Here is a 20403-nt window from a genome sequence, read left to right as displayed (position 1 = left end):
CACTCCTCTCCAATACCTCCTCGCACTCCTCTCCAATACCTCCTCGCACTCCTCTCCAATACCTCCTCGCACTCCTCTCCAATACCTCCTCGCACTCCTCTCCAATACCTCCTCGCACTCCTCTCCAATACCTCCTCGCACTCCTCTCCAATACCTCCTCGCACTCCTCTCCAATACCTCCTCGCACTCCTCTCCAATACCTCCTCGCACTCCTCTCCAATACCTCCTCGCACTCCTCTCCAATACCTCCTCGCACTCCTCTCCAATACCTCCTCGCACTCTCCAATACCTCCTCTCCAATACCTCCTCGCACTCCTCTCCAATACCTCCTCGCACTCCTCTCCAATACCTCCTCGCACTCCTCTCCAATACCTCCTCGCACTCCTCTCCAATACCTCCTCGCACTCCTCTCCAATACCTCCTCGCACTCCTCTCCAATACCTCCTCGCACTCCTCTCCAATACCTCCTCGCACTCCTCTCCAATACCTCCTCGCACTCCTCTCCAATACCTCCTCGCACTCCTCTCCAATACCTCCTCGCACTCCTCTCCAATACCTCCTCGCACTCCTCTCCAATACCTCCTCGCACTCCTCTCCAATACCTCCTCGCACTCCTCTCCAATACCTCCTCGCACTCCTCTCCAATACCTCCTCGCACTCCTCTCCAATACCTCCTCGCACTCCTCTCCAATACCTCCTCGCACTCCTCTCCAATACCTCCTCGCACTCCTCTCCAATACCTCCTCGCACTCCTCTCCAATACCTCCTCGCACTCCTCTCCAATACCTCCTCGCACTCCTCTCCAATAACTCCTCGCATTCCTCTCCAATAACTCCTCGCATTCCTCTCCAATACCTCCTCGCATTCCTCACAAATACCTCCTCGCATTCCTCTCCAATACCTCCTCGCACGCCTCTCCAATACCCCCTCACACTCCTCTACAACCCCTCACACTCCTCGCCAACCCCTATTGCCAAACCTATTTAAAGTGTATGCGCACATAACTAATAAAAAAAACGAAGACATATCTCTCGGTAATTTCCTGAAACATATTTTACTAGCGGATAATAATGTTGAATGAAATAAGAAAGAACGAAGATATATATATATGTCGTTTTTGTGCCGACTCTCATAAAACGTAAAAGTAATATATCTTAACGAAAAGAAAAAGCGAATTTTTAATATATGTCGACATTTTCCCCAACTGTTATTTTAGGCGGTGTATTTTTGTGTATCATCATGGCGCCATTTTTATCAATATATCTCGGCAATTTCCCGTGCGTGCGTGAATGTTCTCAATTATTTCTGACACCGAATCTAAAACCATCGATAAAAATTAAATCAGATGGTGAATTCGATAAAATGGGCGTTTCGTTTACAGGCCTTTGAGAAATCATTTCGTTCTATAAACGGAAACTTTCTTGGGATTCTCTTCCCGTTTTTTTTCAACCGAGTCCAACACTATGTTAGCGACTGTTAAAAATGAAATGATATATCGAATTAGAATTGAAATAAACCTGTGTGAGAGAGAAAGACAGCACGGGCCTAACTAAACAGGCCTCAAAGCTATTCGAGTTAATAAAATGGTGGATATTTGTTTACATGAAGCCTCTCCAAGAATGGGTGCAGCTATGGGTGGAGCTACTCTGCAAACGGACTGAGCCACACCCCCGAACAGACGTCCAACAGAATCGCCGTAGCCTATTATAATATAGATATATTGAAGTGTGGTGCTGCGCACACAACTTGCTTGCCAAAGAGGTAGGCCACAACGCGTTTGTTAAAACCAAAAGTCTATTTCGAAAGCTCGAACTGCAGCACTGAGCGGGCTCGAGCTTAGAGCCCGCATATATGTGCCGAGGCCACGCCCAGTCCCCGGGCGTGGCCGATCGGTCGAAGGGCGGGGCATGTGCCATCGGTCCCCGCCTGGGCGCTCGCGCCACCCACTGGTGCGCGGAATTATTGCCCCTTGTGCCCGCCACACGTGCCCCCCCAGAATTCCCGCGCACCTGAAGGGTGAGTTTGCGGGGAAGCCGGATGACCCGGCCGAAACGCCCCCTGGCGATGGGTGCAGGGCTGGGGGGTAGCGGGCCGGCGGGGCTGGGGGTCCGACCGCCGGGGGGCGGCCTTGACGCGGAGGCAGAGCTGCTGGCGGGGGTGCCGGGGTCCGACCGCCGGGGAGCGGCCTCGACGCGGAGGCAGCGCTGCCGGCGGGGGGTGGTCCGGATCGAGGTGGGCCGGCTTGAGGCGGTCCATGGAATTGCGATCCGGGGCACCGCCGATGTCGACCGTGAAAAACTTGTCACTGGTCTCCAGCACGCGGAAGGGCCTGTCGTACGGGGGCCGTAGCGGTGCCCGGTGGGCGTCGTGCCGGATGAACACGTACTTTGCCGTGCGAAGCTCCGGGGCGACGTGGGAAAGCGGGCAACCGTGGTGTGCCGTTGGCACCGGGGCAAACCTCCGGGCGGTCTCCTGAAGGGTGGAGCGCTGTTGCGCTGCGGACCAAGGAGCCGTGGAGTTGAGGATAAATTCACCCGGTACCCGCAGTGGTTGCCCGAAGACCAGCTCCGCCGAGGACGTGTGCAGGTCGTCCTTGGGCGCCGTCCTGAGGCCCAGCAGGACCCAGGGGAGCCTGTCGACCCAGCCGCCGTCGCGGAGGCTGGCCCGGAGCGCGGCCTTCATGGAGCGATGAAAGCGCTCGCACAGGCCATTGGCCTGGGGGTGGTAGGCCGTGGTGTGGTGTAGCTTCACCCCGAGCCCTTGCGCCACCGCGGCCCAGAGCTCCGAGGTGAACTGGGGCCGCGGTCGGACGAGATGTCCGAGGGGGCACCGAACCGGGCAACCCAAGTGGCGATAAAGGCTTGCGTCACCTCAGCCGCAGACGTCGTCGCCAATGGGACGGCCTCCGGCCACCGCGTGGTGCGGTCGACCATGGTGAGGAGGTGGGTGAACCCACGCGAGAGGGCAGAGGTCCCACCAAGTCGACGTGCACGTGGTCGAAGCGCCGCTCGGGCACCGTAAACGGGGCCAACGGTGCCTGGGTGTGGTGGTGGACCTTTGCGCGCTGGCACGCGAGGAACGTCCTGGCCCAGTCGCGGACGTCCTTCCTGAGGCCATGCCAGACGAACTTCGCTTCGACGAGTTTCTGGGATGCCTTCTCGCCAGGGTGGGACAGGCCGTGGATGGCACCGAACACTGGGCGCTGCCAGCCAGCGGACACGATGGGGCGAGGCCGGCCGAGGGAGACGTTGCATAGGAGGGCCGTGCCCGCGGCGTCGAACGGCACCTCGGTGACGCGGAGGCCCGTGATGGCGGTCCGCAAGGCCTGGACGCCGGGGTCGGCGGTCTGGGCCTCCGCCATCCGGGCATAGTCGACCCCGAGGTGGACCGCGTGCACGACGGACCGGGAAAGGCAATCCGCCACCGGGTTGCCCTTACGGGCGGGGCGCGGCAGCGGCCACGAGGGACGCTGTAGCCTCTGCCCCGGGATCCACGACGGCAGCACCATAACTCGACCGCGTGTCGCAAGCCGCGAAGAACTTGTCGGCCTCTACGGCCAGAACACGGGGTTCCTTTATTTTGGAACCGGCCAGCGCGAGGCGTACCTGTAGAGGTAGCTGGCTTAGGAAAAGCGGCCGGAATAAGATTTCCGGGGCTTGGTCACCCAGCAGCGACAGCACAACCGGTTTCACAAAGCAACCATTATTAAATGCAAACCACAATTACCTAAGGCACAACCAATGGCATGATCTCGACATATATATATATATATATATATATATATATATATATATATATATATATATATATATATATATATATATATATATATATATATATATATATATATATATATATAATATATATATATATAAAACACAGTTTGTGTGTGTGTGTGTGTGTGCGTGCGTGTGTGTGTGTGTAATGTTACCGATAGACTCCAAAACGGAGAGGCTCACGTGCTTGATATTTGGCATAGACATGGCCATTGAGCCTGGGACGAACATGGCTGAGACCATTTCTGACGAGATCCATATTTTTTATTCATATTTACCTCAGCGCATTTCAGCGAAGTACCCGCTAATCTCAGCCAGTGCGAGCAGCTCGCTGATTCGCTCAGAGCGATCACCTGATGTTCCATCCCGTCATACGTCACACGTTTGCACGTAATTCAGGGCGAAAAGCCATTGCGTTTTTTCACCTTTATGCGACCGTGTTTTGTGTCGATTTTGTGCGATATGAATTAAATTTTAATTCATATTTCGTGTTTACGAATTCGAATACGAAGGATTTCCCCTTTCCCCTTTCGATTTCGAATACGAATCGAATACGAGCTTGAGTCGAGAAGGCGAATGTACGGGTTGGGAATGTACGGGTCTCCCCTCCCCCACCCGGCAATGCCGGGTATTTCTGCTAGGATCACGTGATGTTCCAACTTTGCCGCCATAATCTCACAGTTATGCGTTCGCACGTAATTCGGTTTTTTCACATTTCAGCGAGGAACATTGCCATTCACACCACATAGGTTTATTTTCACTTTCATCTGATATTTGTGATTTATTTCAAACAAACTGAATTCCCATCTACACGGCCATGTATTCCTATTAACGTTATGTTAAGTACATAAATTGTGTGGATTACATCATTTCTGGATGTGATCAATATTGCCAGTAACCATCTATATCCCTCCCCTCACCTTCCCTCCTCCCCCTCCCTTTCCCCCCTACCCTTCCCCCTCCACCCTACCCTCTCCCCTTCCCCCCTCCCCTTTTTTCCCCTTCGTATGTATATATACATACATACGATTCGTATGTATGTATATATATATATATATATACAGACATACGAATAGCCCTGGTTCAGTAAGTGACGTATTAAACTGTACAGTAAAAGGTCAAGGTCACCCAAATAAGGTCAAGCATTGTTCTCAAGCGCCATCTACTTATTACGTACAAAAACCTTGAAGAGCAAACGCCTCTTCCGGCAGACACATTAAAGACGCTTGAAGACAAGGCTTGTTGATCAAGACCCTGCTGTTGTCTGGACACATCATAAAAACCATGTCGGCCTCACGGACCATATACTGACCTAAAAGTCAAGTGCAGAGTGCAGACCAGAGGCACGTGCGATTTGCACTTCTGGAAAAAGAAGAGCTCTCTTCCGGTCGTTCGATTTGGACTCTTCTCTTCTCGGAAGCTCTTCTGCCTCTTCCCGTTATCCAGCAGAAGAGGGGCGCGGGCTCTTCGAAAACAAAATGGCCTCGCCGATTACTTTGAAAGAACTTTGTCATTGTCATATATGACACGTTGATATTACGGCTGTATGGCAAGTTTTCTTAACAGGCTTAACTCACTTATGCTCTTTATTTGCGATCGCAAACAGCGATTGGTCTTAGGGGTCATCGTACAACTGGTGGTACGCGTGGTTGTGTGATCACCAATGATTGGAGAAGATCGATCGCAAGATCAATCGTAGGTAATCGTGCGAAGAGTGGTGGAGATCAGCGACCAATTGTACGGTCAATCGTGGCGACCTGCGAACGCTCGCAGGATCGATCGCAGACAGTCGCATCCAGTCGTGAGATGGGTCGCTCCATCAGATATAAAGGCTCGCGACAGTGCGTCTCAGCATCAGTAGTCACCGACCTCTCAAGCAGTACACTTCGTCGAAATTTAAGAGTAGGCGAGCTATCGCAGGCACCCTCAACAAATTACAAATCCTTGCCCTGACTAGTGGAACGTCAGGCCTGGCCAACCGGTTCGTGACAAACTCAGTCCAAGCTTCCCCGGCCGACCCCTCAAGAAAGGTGGGCTAATGAAGAAGAAGTCACAGGAAGAAGATCGTGTTGAAGAATAGAATGACATGCTGTATTAAATATTTATTAAATCGTGTTAAAGTTAAAGGATTCTGATGTACAGTCCCATACTCCATACTGTATGACAAAGACTCCGACCTACCGAAACAGTTTCTTGACAATTGTCACACTGTACTGGTGGTTTGCCATTGCATTCCCAGAAGTATTTCGGACAGGAATTTGTACTTTATTCAGGATGCCGGTGATGGCTCGCCTACTCTTCGTGAAGGACACCGTGGCGTGGGGTCTACCAACTAACGCCAGCAGACGGGATTCCCGTTTAACGTCGATCCTGGAAATGATGATTCACACTGCCTATGAATCACCACGATGCCACTTTATAGCTTGGTTGGGATTCGAACCCAGGGTAGACAGCTTGGAGCCGAGTTTGTGTACCTGCCAGCCCTTGTTTAAGAATTAAGCGATTTAAATCAAAACATCGGACCGAATTTACTAAAGTCGTTTAGCGAGCGTCTTGTCAACACACGACTAACCCTTAAACACTGACAAAAACATTGTTGTACACACACAGCAAAACACACGCCTAACACACGTGAATGGTATAAAATAATATAATATAATATAATAATATAATAATATAATATTATAGTATAATGGTCCAAATATACTGGTCTGCGAGCTAAAGACTGGTGGTACCACCAATCGTAAGGTCGTGCAGCCAGTCGGGACAGGTCGTGACTTGTCGCACTACCGATCGTGAGGTTGAACGACAGGTGGCACCACCAATCGTCAGGTGGCAGGACCAGTAGCACGACCAATCGTGCGACTACTTGACCCGCGATCATGCACGCCTGGTGGTGCGTCCATGCGCGACTGGTGGTACGACCATGTAAGATCTGTCTGTGACCTCTTACGATTTGGAATCGCAGGTCAGAAGTTTTGAACATGACCATCGACCTTGCTGCGACTTATTTTGCTCTGGCGATCACCCACGACCTCTGCGACCAGTCACGCGTTCTTTCTACGATTTTCCCGTGATTAACAACATTTTCGGTCGCAGCTAGGTCGTAACATGGTCGCAGGCCCGGTGTGACTGGGGCTCAAGAAACATTGACGATTGGTCGTACCTCGGCCAGATTGCCATCAATCGCACGATCCAGAAATCGTACGATCCGGTGTGACTGAGGCCTTAATCACGAGTTCTATTTTACTTATTTGTTGTTTTCTTGGTAATTAGTGAGTGATATGGGAGTGATATATACGCCGTTCTCACCTATAATTTCAGTCACGGAGAAATGCTGCTGGTTATACTTACGCAGCAAAACTTGCAAGTGAAAACACAATCTGTATATTTGCATCAACTTGTGATGTAGTGTCATCTTTGTCTAATTCTTCCATCATGAGCGCGAGTAATACATTTTTGGCCACCATCTTGCTTCTCTTCTGCCTGTTCGGCGCAAAGCAATCTTCCTGGAAGAGGCTTCTGTCTTCGGAAGAGACCAAATCGCACGCGCCTCAGGAATAAAATCATGATTCGGCCTGGGCACTGTAGTAAGTTCAGGAATCTCCTTTAATCAAGTGGTTTATTAAAGACGATACCAAGCTCTCACAGAGCACACGGCCATCATGACGAGCCGCCATTAACCACTGAAGCCACGCCCCCAGACGTCACTACGCAGTACCAATTACAACATCTCCCTTTCATTGAAATTATTATGTTTGTATGTAACAAAACACTACTAAACTAAATCAAAATAATAAACACAATCAGACACAACTTGAACCACACATAAATGGGATATGGGGTTACTGTTATAACTCTTAACCAAAATGTAATTACTGCTCAGTATGATTAGCTAAAACAGAGAAAACACAGAATCATTCCAATCAACGCATTGTCTCTGCACCAATGTTACAAGGGCTGATTTCTGGTGGTCGTTATTCACTATCACGATATCTCAACGGTTTTCGAATCACACGGCCTGATCTGGTCGAGTACGGAGAGTTGTCCGGTCTTGTTGTCTCAGCACTCTCGTCATCCTTGGAGCTGGAGCAGCCATTAGTTTCCATTGCTGAAGCGTTGTTGTTGAAATGTACGTGTCGAGCAGTTGGTAGCTTTGATATGTTGGTTGGGTCGGTTCGTCCTTCCACTTGGCACCACAATCGGGCGGATGAAGTTCACGCAAGTGTGCCCTGGTTCTTCGAAGATGCGTCCCGTTAGGCGTCTGTACTATATACGAGCGGGTTTCATTACAGCGAGCCACAACTTTCCCAGGGTACCATTGGTGCGTGTCCTTGTTCAGAATCCGAACCCGATGTCCAATAGCCAATTCAGGTAATTGCGGCCCAGCCGTTCTGTTGTATTGCTTCGCCATCCGGTCTCCACGTTCCTTCAATCGTTCCTGAATTTCCTGATGCCTTTGTTGTGCAGGAACCAACAGACGACTTGGTAGGTTGGTGCGTATGGGCCGGTTGAACAGCATTTCGCTTGGACTTGGGAGGTGGGAATCTACAGGTGTGCACCTCAGGTGTTGTAGTGCAATATCTATGCCACTCCCTGATCTAACACACTTTTTGATCATGTTCTTCACTGTTTGAACTTGTCTCTCAACCAATCCATTACGGTGTGGATACCTCGGCGATGTTGTCGTGCATTTTACATTCCATTTGGTACACATATCACGGTACGGCTTACCCACATATTGAGGTCCATTGTCCGATATGATCTCCAGAGGTGGGCCGAACATACTGAAACATTCAGATGTGGCCTTGGCTACTGCACTGCTCGTCGTGTATTCCATTCTCTTCACAACTGGGTACTTGGTGTAATAATCCGTCACCAAGAGGTAGGTCTGCCCGTGTAGCTCACACATATCATTGGCTACCTTTGTCCATGGTACCGCTGGTATCTCATGAGCTATCATAGCCTCACGCCTTTGTTCTGGTTGGTTCTCTTGACATGCCTTACATGTTCTGACAGCTCTCTCAATGTCCAGATATATACTTGGCCAGTAAACACATTCGCGTGCTAGACGTTTTGTCTTTTCGATCCCCATGTGCGCCTCATGGAGCTGGTCGAGGATATCCTTCCGTAGCTGCTCTGGAATTAGTACCTGTCGACCTTTGAAGAGAACACCGTCACAAATACCAATTTCATCATGGTATGGCCAGTACGGACGTAGGTCCACAGGCAGCACTGTAATCCCAGCAGGCCACCCTCGATGAACAACCTGCTGCAATGCTCGAAAGGTTCTATCAGCCTTTCCACACTCTCCGAGTTGGTCCTGTTTCCTTGAGCTGAAATCAATGAGGTCAAAACGATGATGATCATCCACATCATCAAGCTCAATACCATCTACACGTGTGTCCAACTGCAGTTCCCGATTGTTCTCTGGGTTCGGTAGTCTCGACAGCGTGTCTGATAGCATCATCTCATGGCCGGCCTTATACTCCAGATCAAAATCGTAGCCTTGGATTTTCACAAGAAGGCGCTGAAGCCGTGGAGGGGCGCTTGTAAGCGGTTTGCTGATGATCATGACCAATGGTTTGTGGTCTGTGTATACCTTGAAGCGTTTCCCAAACACATAAGTATGGAACTTCTGTATGCCAGCAACAAGGGCCAGGGTTTCTCGTTCAATGTTTGAATATGCAGACCGAGTAGGTGTCAGAGTACGTGACGCAAAAGCAACAGGCTTGTCATCCTGCAAAAGGCATGCACCCAGTCCCTTCTGTGACGCATCTACTTCTAAAACTGTCTCCTTGTCATGATGATAGTATGTTAGACAGGCGTCTGCATCAACACTGTTTCAGTTGCTCAAATGCAAACTGATGGTCTTACTGCCACATGAATGGCACTCCATTCTTCAGTAAATCTCGGAGGGGTGCCACTTTATCCGCAAAGTGGGGAATATGTGGTGACAGATAGTTCATCAGTCCAATGAATCGGCTCAAGTCTTCCTTATCCTGCGGTGACGGCATCTTCCGGATGTCGCAGATCTTCCCAGGATCAGGTGAGATTCCTTGTTTGCTGTAGATCAAGCCGAAGAAGTTGATACGGTCGGTCTTGATGATACATTTCAAAGAGTTGAAAACCAGACCCTCTCTTCGTGCTACTTTCATCAGGTTCAGAAGATTACGATCATGCTCCTCTTCAGTTCGTCCTGATACTGCCACATCATCGGAGATACCAATACAGCCTGGTGCTTGCTCGAGTATGCGGTCCATGGCTTGCTGGAACAGATCCTGGCTGACACATAACCCAAAAGGCAATCTCTTGAAGCACCAGCGCCCAAAAGGTGTGCGGAATGTGGTCAAATCCTGGCTTTCCTCATCCCGATGCACAGCCCAATAACCAGCCCGAGCATCTAATTTTGAGAATATTGTGGCGTCAGCAAATTCTGGGTTCAGCTCGTCTAATGTCGGTATTTTATGTGGACACCTCTTCAGCCAAGAGTTCAGGCGTTTCGGATCGAGACATACTCTTAAGCTCCCATCTTTCTTTACACTATTACAGATGGAAGAGCACCAATCCGTATGATAGTCTACTTTCCTGATGATACCCTGTTTTTCCATTTTCATTCGTTCCTCCTTCAACTTCCCTTTGATGTGAACACTACACTTCCTTGGTGCGTCAATCGATGCCTTTGCATCAGGCTTTAGATGAAGCCTCACTTTTCCTTTAAAATTCCCAATGCAGTCAAACCTGTCCGGGAACAGCCTTTTCAAATCATCCATGGAATTCACCTTGTAGGCCTGTTCCTCATGGCACATTGGTTTCGGAATCCTTTATGCTGGAGGTGCAGCCTTCAGCAATGTCCTCCGTTGCCCAGCAATGCTGTTTATGGTGACGATGTTGAGCCGTTCACACGCTGGTAGTCCAAGTACTGCAGGTCCAGGTACTTCAACCACATAGAACCTGTACTTGAACCAATCTGAGTCTTTATATCGACACAAAAGCTTGAGGATTCCATGACACTTGATCTCACTGCCATTGTAAGCAGTGAGCTTGGCCCCACCAAGCGGAGTCAGTTTTGACATCCATTTGTTTCCATACATGTCCTTCACAATACGCGTTGGCAAAGTATTCCCTGACGCACCTGTATCCACTTTCAACTGCAGTTTGTATACACCTTTCATGTCAAGGCATACAATGTTCAACAATGTGTACACTTCATCCCTCGTCTCCTTCATACACAGTGCGGATACCCTGATCACGTGAAACGGCTTGGTGTGTTCATATGCGTCAGTGTCACTTTCGTAACTGTCTTCATCGCCTTCAGTGCAATACCCCGACACTTCATTCACCGAGGTCCCATTTAGTCAGGTTCACCATGTCAATAAATTATATTTCGTTCAAAATCATGGTAGATTAGCAAACCTATACATTTTTGGAAAGGTTATAGCATAAGGAAACTAAAAATCAATGTTTACATTTGGAGAGATGGCTGTATGGCGGCCATTTTGGATTTTCAAAATGGCCACTGTAAAATACATATTTTGTTCTATTTCTGCCTCTAATTACCCTAAAAACTCTTTAAAATATACTAAACCTATATTTTCAGGGACAAGGAATCCAATGAAAGTATCAAATTAGTGCTATGGGGAATGGTAAGACACGAATCAAAGGTTTTGAATTGCAAAATACTGTCTTTATATTCGTGATAAGTTGCATAATCAAATACATGTTATCATTTTGTACAGGCAGTTAATAACATCAAAATGTGTCACAATAATTCATATCACCAAACATACACAGGCAGTCGGCAAAATCATATATACACATGCAGTCAGTATAACTTCACATCTACACAGGCAGTCAATGGCAGCAAACATACACGATTACAGAATATGCCATTTAGAGTTCGTCATCACTGTCCTGTGTGTCGTATCCGACAATATAGTCCGCATCGTTTTCACAGTCCGTTCCACACAAGCAAAGGTCGGTCAAATTGATTGGCAAATCGAATTGGTCGAATGGTCGATCGAATCGAATTCGATGAATCGAATCGAATCGATCGAACGAAGCGATTGGTCGAATGGAATTGGTCGATTGGTCGAATTGGTCGAATCGAATTGGTCGGAATTGGCAAATGTAAACATTGATTTTCAGATTTTCCATGTAATAACGTTTCCAAAAATGTATAGGTTTGCTAATCTACCATGGTTTTGAACGAAAAAAACAGTGAACCTGACTAATTATTGTTACTTCCCCGAAGCATACCTCTCAACTTGCTTCTGATGACTCGACGGCCTCTTCCACCCATTGCAGGACGGCGGCTCCACTCGTATCCATCAGCATATCTCGTGCTTCATTTGCGATTTTCACAACAACGGGCCCAGTGTCCCAGTTCACCACAATACTTACAATAATCATTGTATGCTGGGCAGTTCCGTGGTGGATGTGATAGTCCACACTTTTTGCACTTTTGTCGATGTGTCATGGCATTCACAGACGATGAAGGCCCTTCCATCTTCTGGATGGCCGGCTTTCCGATTACCATTGCTTCGTACTTGCGTCCCTCACTTAAAACCAGGTCCATGTCGTACCCGACCTCTTGGTCGAGCAGATGCTTTTGAAAATCATCATGTGGGGTGCTCGCAACAATCAACTCGATCATCCGTTCCGAGAGTTCTGCTTCGGAGAAATTGCACAACCTTCCCTTCCGTCGGCATCGGTTGACGAAATCATCAATGGACTCTCGTTCTTGCTGCCGAAATCTCATCATTTCCAGCCGGTGAATCCGAAAGTTTACATGAATGTCCAACTGATCCTCGAATAATTTATATAATTATCCGGATCCTTTTTATCATCCTCACTCGGAGTCGATGCATTGATCCGCCTCAGTCCTTCGTCTCCCACAGCAATCTGAATCTTGATGGCCTGCCTGGCTTTAGTATCGACGCCCTCGTCCGACAGCACCAAGTTCATTCGTTGCTTGAATAACTTGAAGGTCTCCGCCAGGTCCGAGCTGGACCAGTCCATTGTCGGGAACTTCGCCATGTTGAAAAAACACGGAACGTGCCGCCGTGGTAATCCGCAAAGAAAACAAGACCAAACGTCAAACTGCTTGTTGATCTTCACGATCCCGCGCTGCCACCATGTTGTAAGTTCAAGAATCTCCTTTAATCAAGTCGTTTATTAAAGACGATACCAAGCTCTCACAGAGCACACGGCCATCATGACGAGCCGCCATTAACCACTGAAGCCACGCCCCCAGACGTCACCACGCAGTACGTAGTACTAGTACCAATCACAACAGGCACCAGCACACAATGTCCTACTATTTTTGAGTAACACTATGAACCTCACTTTTCAGAGTAAGAGCATAATTAGTTGCAAGTTTCTGGATGTTAAAAAGGTGCTTGCTGTGGACATTGGGTATGTTGTCCGTTGAAACATGACCAACTCGAGCTGGTCGTCCTCGTGACGCGACTGCTGCTGCAAATCCTGCAATCAAAGCAGCAGGTTTGAGATACCTCATTTCGTAGGACTCCGCGATGCAGCACCCCCTTGTTCACACTAATCACTTGGGCAGGTAAATTTCACTACCACCCTTTTGATGTACTTACAAAAAAGTCACATGGTCATTGCTCACTACATCCCCGTCTGGTAGCCCCAAAAGTTTCGAAAATGAAGAGGTCACGTGCACTTTACAGCAAATCAGAGAGCTATATTGACAGCACGTGGCTCCGCCCACAGAATAAACTGCAAGTTCCTTTTATTGCCGATGACGGTGTATTCTGCATTGCAACGTGTAAAGTGTAAAATAAAACTGCGTATAAATGATCAGGTTTAGTAATTTCAAGGTTTCTTAACGTCAATTTAATTTCTGGCGAAGCAGAATTGCACTTGTAATTTATGTCATGAAAAAGTGGACGTACAAGACAAGGTGGAAGGTGCTTCATGTATTGCCACTCCCTTCTATATTAATAGTAGCAGAGACCTTCAGGATATTTTTCTGCAATACACCCTCCCTTCTGGGGCGGTGTATAGACAACGAAGCGCCGCCTCGCATGCTGCCGGAAGTTTATGCTTTAGCAATGTAAAGGTAATGCATGGCGATTGTGAATATGATAATTCCACGATGTGCTCGTCCTGAACTGCATGAAAATCAAAATGCCGTTGGATGCAGTCAGCCTTCCTACTAATGACGTCATTGTGGGTGGGGTCAGCCCAGCTAGCCGCGTCTAACCAATGGGCGGAAAGAGAGACAGACTGGCAGGAAACTGCAGCTACTTTAATATCATTATAGAAGAAGATTCCGCATTGGAAATGTTACAAATCAATGGATTTGTATGTTTTTCAATGAAAAAAGAATTTTAAACGCCTCACCGAACATGATTGACCCCTGTACATCACATTCACCTGTTCAACTTCAGAGTAAATGCTGCAGATTAATCATACAATAATGTAAACGAGTATTTTAAACACCACTATAGGTGTATAGGTGTGTATCAGCGTGGATGTGATTATTATACCTTGTTAAAGAAACCAAGCGGATGTCCCATGACAGGCAGAGCCCCCTACAGGCGAATCCTCGGGCCCGCTGGGAGAGCAGGTGATCGCAGGTGATCTCAGGTGGCCACCATCAGCCTCCAAAAGCGCGGGCTGAAGTGTCTGTCACCCAGATGCATGAAACAGGTCGTCACGCCAAGGTGTGCGTCGGATTATGATTATTTTTACCGCTTGAATATGACGCTGCTTTGCCATTGATGGAGATAAAGCGAATGGGAATACCAATCGTCAAAGAGCCTCGGTTTTCTCAGTCAAGGTGTGTGGTAACCATCCTGATGAAGCGCAGCATTGACACGGCAGGAAGGAAGAATGAAGGAAGTTTCGGGTCGTTGTATGAGTGTACTCCATTCATGAATAAATAAAACACATGCAGACATTCAAATCACATTGATTATAAATTATTATCGACTAATCTCCCCTTTTGTAAACACTAGCAGAGTAACCGCTTTAGTCTACGATTACGAGCGATCTTGATCCAAACATGCAACACATACTTCTGTTCTGCCGCATACGTTTATTTGGGCGGTGTATAGGAAACTGACCCTCAATCACTCGCGAAAATTAATAAAATAATCCAGGTCACGTCCATGAAGCAAAAACATGCCAACACCTTATAACTCAAAACACATCACTGCACTAGAAAACGTGAGAACATGAATACTGTGCTGTAAAGGGTGGGGACTTGCAACACCATCTCCCACCTTGAGGAGGTGATACAAGGCGCACATTTGCCTTGAACAATTTGCGTCCTTCCCCTGCTCTCCCTCCTCCCTGAAGTTTACATTTTGTATCCCACTGAGAGGTCGGGATCTGGATCTTCACCTTAACCAAAATCTAATTGCCTTGTTCTTGTCACTTAAACCCATCCACCTAGTTTTACCATAACTCATCCATAACTTTTTGAAATATCATGCTCACAGACAAACAATGCTCACAGACAAACAAACAGCCAGACAGCGGTGAAAATACAACCTTCATCCACCTTCGGTGGCAGAGGTGAAAACAACAACAGGAGGAGAAAAACGAATGACAGTTTTAGAACGGAAGGAGAGAGAGAGAAGAACGACAAAGAGTGGAAGAATGCGCTGAGATTCTCTGGAGCTGCGACGATCTGTTTCGAGCGGTGAATTTCATTTTGAAACCTACACAGTGAAGGAGGAATCGGGGTCTGCTGTATGCGAATCAGTTGAGGTGTTCACTTTCCCACGACGGATCCAATTTAACCCGCTCTGCTCTGGTCAGTGGATATTCCACTTCTCTTCTTATACATGCCTGTGGAGGTATTTGTCCCAGGTGAACACCCTCAACTACTCGTGGGACGTCCCTGGCAGGCATTGCGCTCCAGTTATATTGGCAACGATTCCAACACTGCTCCTTGTAGTCCCTCGTTGGCGCCATTTCGGTTGATTTTTTTTGTTCCAATTTGAGAAGGCACTCAGTGTGTTGACCAGTGTGTATCCTCGGAGCTTATCTGTCCCACTAACCTGTCCGGTTCTCCAACCACCTCATCCTTTTCAGCTTTGAGTTCCCTTCTTCCTTATCTATGGAGCAGCTTTACTAGCTGACTCAGATTCTTCTTCATGCTTTGGTGATTCACCTTCTGAGGACTGGATGAATGTGATGGACTACCTGTGTCGGCTTCAAAATTTGTGCACATCCTCCGGACTTTGATCCTTCAAAAAGGGGCAAAACGGGTTTAAGGTAAACATAAGGGATTAATAAATATATATTTTATAATGGTACCCTTCTGTCTACAGTCGTATGTTGTCTTCACCCTTAAATAACACGAAGGGCACATCAGATTTTTTTTTCTGCCTCATCTCCATGGCCTGTGGGTTTGATGTGTCTTTCCAGTCTGCTGGTTGGCTTGCTGAGTTCTGGGTGGTGGTCGACTTCCGCTCGGTCAGCTGGGTCTCTGAATTATTGGGCAGTCTAGGCCCTCCCTGACCATGAGAGGGCCGTGACTGTCGGCCTCGATAATGAAAGCATGTCAGATTACGATGGTAGGTTTTGGCTGTCTAGATATGTGGATGTTAAAAGCCCATCACGGTTTATCCAAAACGGTTTGGGTATATGGACTGGGGCTCGATAGTATCTCGTTAGGTTCTGGGTCAAGGATGATGGCATGGTCACCCACATCCATAATGGGATCGCGATTGGGATGGACCTTGGGCAGATGTTTTACGCTGCACAGCTGAAAATATGGTGCAGGTGCAGTCAATTTGGTCACCTTGTGTCTGGGTGCAAATAAGTGTCTTGTATGCAGTGTGACCCATTGGGACATTTGAGGGAGCACTACACCACCCAGGTGCAGTGCAACATCTGTGGCATATCGGGGCACACCGTCCGCTCATGAGTGCATCTGCGGGCGGGTGTGGGGATGTTGGTCCTGGGTCGAGTGCAGGTGTTGTGGCTGCTGTCCTCACCCCCACAGTAAAGGAGGATAAGGGGAGGATGGAGGGGAAGGAGGAGGAGAGGAGCAAGGAGGAGGGATGAGAGGTGGAGGAGAGAAAGGAGGACCTGGATGTGGATACGCTGGGTGCCAGGCCCACTAAGGTGGGAGGGGAGGACAATACAGAATAGATGGTTGCTTTAGTGGTGGGGTCGGGGGAAACAACTTTCATTGAAGAGACTCCACTGCCATAGGTAGAAAGTGACACATCCTCCTTCGACCATGAGGACATCGATGATCCAGGTGAATGGATGATGAAAAGCACCATAGTGGAGTTTTCGGCAGAATAAAGGATTGATTTTGGGGTCCCACAGGATTGACTGGGGTCCCACAGGGTAAGTAGTGGAAACATAAGATAAGGGTACCTGTGAGGTACAAATTCCCCCGCGCATTCGGCAGCTCATCTAGGGTCAGGTAACATCGGGGAGGGAAGAAATAGACTGTTGGAGTGGGGAAGGAGGGGTTCCCCCAGGTTTCCCTTACCTATTCCTGACCACGCCCGCTCTCGTGACAATTTCCCCACCGTTCCCCTTTGTCCTCCCATCGGGATACCCCGGGTGGAAAGGTCGTGTGGTTTGTAATATTGATCGTTATTATTTTGATTTTCTTTGAATTATGAAAACAGCAATTATTTGTGCACGAACTCTTCTTTTGGTTTATTGTTATTGACTTGTTTTTGATTATTATTTTGATCTATTGTTGGTGACTTGGGTTTGATTCTGGCTTTGAAGTTTTGATATTTTTTAAACCTTTTTTTTTAAAATAATAAAAAGGCTTCGGTCATTAAAACCCCCCAATGCCCACATCCACAGAGCACGTGTGGTCACCCATTGGTTTGATGAGCATGACCCTGATGTTATCCATAGGTAGATAAGATTTGTCATGTATGCAGCGACCTCCTCAGTGCTGCTCGACCCAAACTCATTTGGTTTGCTGTTGTGAATGGAGTCAAATACGACCCTGAAGTTCACAGCTGCTGTAACCGCTGGGACTAACACGTCCGTGAAGTTAGCACCCTTTACCCGATTCAAAGTATGGGTAGTTGTGGATTGTACCATTACAAAAAGGGGGGGTGGGGAGGTGGAGAGCATGTTACCACCCAGCACAAGCCTGTGGTGTTTGTGATATGGATGAAGAAAAGAAGGGAGGTTAAGAGCAGGGGTCAGAAGATTATTAGGTGGAGGAATGTGTAGGGGAAATGTCGCCGTAGAGTACAAGGAGGGGATGAGAGCCTGGTGTGAGCAACTTAGCGATGAAGCTGAAGGTTTGTAGGAGGAGTAGAAGAAGTACGAAGAGGCGTTTAGGGGTATTGCAGAGGTTTTGTGGAAGGTTGTCAGGAAAGGGTGCATCGTTGAGGGATAGAAACCAGGTCTGGTGGATGGAGGAAGTAGCAAAGGGAGTTGATAAAAAGAAGGTTTGGAAGAGGGGAGAGAAGGTCAATGATAGAGGGAGGCAGCTGGATGAGGGGTTGCTGCACCTGTATGGGCAGAAAAAGAAAGCAGCAAGGAGAGCTGTGGATAAGGTGAGGAATGGTATGGAAGAGGTGTACAACAAGATGGAAGAGGATTTATAACTTGGCTTATGACAAGGATGAGGATAGTAAGGACATTGAGGGGGGTTGCGGTCATTAAGCATGGAGTCGGGAGGCCAGTGACAGAGAGGGGGCAGTATTGAAGGTGTGGGAAGGATATTTTGGTGAGCTGTTGGACCAGGGAGGGGGCGTCGGAGAGCTGGAGCTGCCGAGTTATGTGGAGGGGAAAGTGGAGTTGGTGAAGAACAGGGAAGAGGAAGTGCGGACAGCATTGAAGAGGATGAAGAAGGGAAGAGCGCCAGGCATTGATGAGGTGTGTACAGAGATGATAACTGCAGCGGGAGAAGTTGGAGTCAGGTGGCCAAAGAGGCTGTTGAATGTATGGATGAGAGGGGTTCCATACCAGAGGATTGGAGGACAGGGTTAATTGTGCCAATATGGGAGGGGAAAGGGGATTTTTTAATATATTTTTTTGTATACAGGATCGAGGCTCGTGAAAGAGCTAACATTTATCACACAAAAAAAATCAAACAGACACACAAAACATATAATAAGGGTAGAGGTAGACAAGATGGGGAGAGAAGGGGAAGCACACAAACACAACATTTGAGAGCAGGGACCTCGGGAGATCTGTGGGAGGGAGAGGGCTTGGGGGGAGGAGGCGTGGGAAGGGGCGGGGGGTGGGAGAGGTATAAAACACAAGGACACTGCAAGGACTTCCAGGAAAGAAGTCGGTATTTCAAAAAAGTGAATCTGGGGTGAAATTAGCGGGGGTAGAAAAGATCAAGGTTTTGGATGGGGGAAGATAAGGGATGGTGGTGAACAGCTGAAATGGGGATGGGGGATGTTCAAGATCCAGGAAAGTACAGGGGAATTACGCTCCTATGTCATGTAACATAGGTGCTGGAGAGGATTCTAGATGGGATGATAAGGAAGAGTGTGGAGATAGAGATCAGAGCAGAGCAGCATGGGTAGAGAGAGAGAGAGATGGTGGAGAAGAGGTTGGAGGTGCAAGGTGAAATGGCATTGGGATTTGTGGACTTGGAGAAGCCATACGACACTGTCCCGAGAGAGATGGCGATGGGGACACTGAGGTAGATCAGAGTGCCAGAAGCGGAGGTTAGCTTGGTGGAAGGGATGTACAAGGGAACGAAGGGAAGAGTTTTGGTTGGTCCTGGTATGTCACACAGGAGTTCAGCGTGAACATCGATTTGAGGCAGGGAAGCTCTCTCAGCTCCACTCCCACTCATGGTGATGGAGCTGGTAAGCAGGAAGATAAAACATGAGGGGTATTCTGGGGAGGATCTTGCATGGGAACGATCTGGCTGTTTTAGTGGAGAGTAGGTGGAAAATGCAGGAAATACTGGGGGAGTGGAATATGGCATTTGAGAAGCATAGGCTGAAGATGAGTATGGAGAAGACTGAGGTGATTGATGTGGGTTGGGCAGCAGAGAACATAAATTAATATCAGGTTAAAGGGGAAGGACATCAGACTGGGAAATAGGTTTGAGTATCTGGGGGGGGGGGGGGGGGGGGACAGTGCTCGGGGATGGTAAGTCGGAGGCAGAGGTGCGGAGGAGAATTCATTTACAGTCTAGAGACGGTTGCATTCACAGAGAGACAACAGAGGCTGCAGGTTTGTGAGAACACAGAATTGCAGGAGTGAAGAGGATGGATAGAAGGAGGATGGATGAACTGAGGAAGGAGATTGGTGTGCAAAAGAGTTTGCTGGAGAGATTGGTCAAATGCCTGCTGAGATGGGCTGGATATTTGCTGCGGATGGGGGAAGAGAGAATGACAAAGAGAGCGGATGGGTTGAAGGAACAAGGTTGAAGGAAAAGAAGTGAACCACAGTTAAGATGGGAGGATTGTGTGAGGAGGGTTATTAGTAAGGTGGGATGGTTGGAGAGTGGAGAGAGTTGGATGAGAACAGAAGGGAAGTGGAGAAGTATCGTGGTCAAGGCAGGGCAGACGCTTGGTGCCATTGGACCTTACCCCTTATAAAGGGAAGAGGAGAAGAAGAAGGGTCAGGTATGTTTGTTATGGTTCATGGGGGTTGAAAAGTCCGATTGTAGGGTTGGGGAATGACA

The sequence above is a fragment of the Myxine glutinosa genome, chromosome 12 (assembly GCF_964187855.1).
Source record: "Myxine glutinosa chromosome 12, kmMyxGlut1.1, whole genome shotgun sequence".
NCBI classification, from domain to species: Eukaryota; Metazoa; Chordata; class Myxini; order Myxiniformes; family Myxinidae; genus Myxine; species Myxine glutinosa.
The sequence above is the reverse complement of the archived record's forward strand: the minus strand, read 5'-3'. Positions refer to the sequence as shown.